Raw genomic sequence first — 2291 nt, 5'->3', positions numbered from 1 at the left:
TATATATATATAGGATGGGAGTAAGCTGTTGATGAAATAGTAAGAGCACCATGTAAATTTTAAACCTGGTGGAGCCCATACAACTCCAGATCTAAGCACTGTGAATTTCTGCCAGAGAGAAAGGGAGAGAAACGAACTGACCCCAGTACACGACTGTTACTTTATTTATCAACTCATAAAAGGATGAAAGATAAAGATGGCTTTGGTGGGATTTGAGGATTTGAACTCAAAACACTGAGAATCAAAACAAAGAGTGCATAGCAGCCTATCCAATACTGTACTGATTCTGCCAACTCATATATATATATATATATATATATATACACACACACACACACATACATATATGTGTGCATGTTGCATGTGTGTGAATGTATACAAAGCACCAAAACAAGAGTTTTATTAAGAACATCATCATCAAAATATCTGAGTGAATCAGAGTATTTGGGTAAATAACACAAGGAGTGTTCTAGAAAAGAACTGAACTGCAAAAGGAATTTGTTGGGGTTGGATATGCTAATAGATGGTTTCTGGAAACTTTCTGGTATAGCCAGCATTTTATAGTTTGCATACATACATATATACATGATGATGGCCATCCACTTCTGACCGAGGAAGACCACTGCCGACCTTCAGGAACATTGTGCGCTCTAGGACTAGCTTATATTTTGCATTTGCGGCTCCGTTGGTGGCTAATGAGCCCTGCTCTTGACAAGCATACACGACTGCAAACATTGCAGACCAAGCTTTCCTCATTCACTAAACGAGCCGTGCGCTTTCGTGCAGCTCACTTAAGTTCTTCATGCTGGATACGTGCTCTCTCAAAAGTGTCGATCCCCTCCTTAACCTGCTTCCTCCATCTGTGGCGATGACAGGCATTGTTCTCCCAGTCAGTGTCCTGCATATCACAGGCCTTTAATGAGGACTTGACACAGTCCTTAAATCGCAGCCTTGGTTTCTGCCGGAGTCTCTATACATACATACATACGTACATACATACATACGTATATATATATACATATATATATATATAGCAGTTAGTTAAATAAAAAATGGGAAGCAAATTTCATGTTTGCAGCTCTGAGAGATTGTATAAAAATATATACACATCCATATACACAAAAATATCTATACATGTATATCTATAAAAACACACACATATGTATGTATATGCTTATATAAACATATATGGTAGCCTGCAATGCTGAACTTAATTCCTCTTCTAAGTTTGAAAAGATGAAGGCTTCAATACTTTTGTTTGCAACTCAAGTCCAAAAGAGCCAGTCACTATCACTTGTTGATATTCATTTATTGGTTCCAGTTAGTAAGCTGTGGCCATACTGGAGCAAAGCCATCAAAAGACATATTTAGCACCTAGGTTTTCCCAAGCAGTTACCCATCTATGTAGGTAACAGGTTTGGCATTGCATAACTTGGGTGACCAGAGATAAAAAAAAAAGAACAGCAAAAAGCAATAAAAAAAAACACAAATCCAGTGTTATCAGCATGTATGAAAAAAAAAAGGAACAATTATACAAAATATTTGGTGGGAGGGAAAATTACATACACCTACATATAAAATAATTGGCTTAGTTTGGTAAAGAAAGCATTTAATTTGAAAAAATGAATGACAAACTTGTGTTTATATCAGAACACACACACACACACAAACCCCCCCACCCCTTTATAATATTACAAGCAAAAATAAAATATATATATAACTTTAATTTAGTTTTTTAGTTTTTATTTAGAATGTAGCTATGTAATAAAATGGATCTTATAAGATGTACTTTGTTATGTACCTCAAAGTATCATACATTCTTTGATAGTGGTATACCATATCTATTTAGCAATACATCTATCAATGTGTTGTGACACATTTCTAATTAGTATATAGCTATGTCGAAGGCAGGTCGTTATTTTAACTATGAAATTTTCAGTCAGACTTACATGATATGTTTGTTTTGAGAGATTGTTAGATAAATTTTTATTTGATCATTAATCAATGGAGAAAGTGTATTTAAACGAAATGCAAATGCATGTATATAATGGTTATATGAATGATTTCCAAAAGAACGTGCTGGATGATATGTACATAAAATGTTAGGTGCTGGCATGGGTTGCTTCCCAACCACATTGTTCTCGGTTCAGTCCCACTACATGACACTTTGGGCAAGTGTCTTCTACTATAGCCTCGGGTCAACTAAAGCCTTGTGAGTGGATTTGGTAGACAGAAACTGAAAGAAGCCTGTTGTATATATATATATATATATATATATATATATATATACA

Source organism: Octopus bimaculoides, chromosome 5, assembly GCF_001194135.2.
Source record: "Octopus bimaculoides isolate UCB-OBI-ISO-001 chromosome 5, ASM119413v2, whole genome shotgun sequence".
Classification (NCBI taxonomy): Eukaryota; Metazoa; Mollusca; class Cephalopoda; order Octopoda; family Octopodidae; genus Octopus; species Octopus bimaculoides.
Note: the sequence above shows the minus strand (reverse complement) of the source record.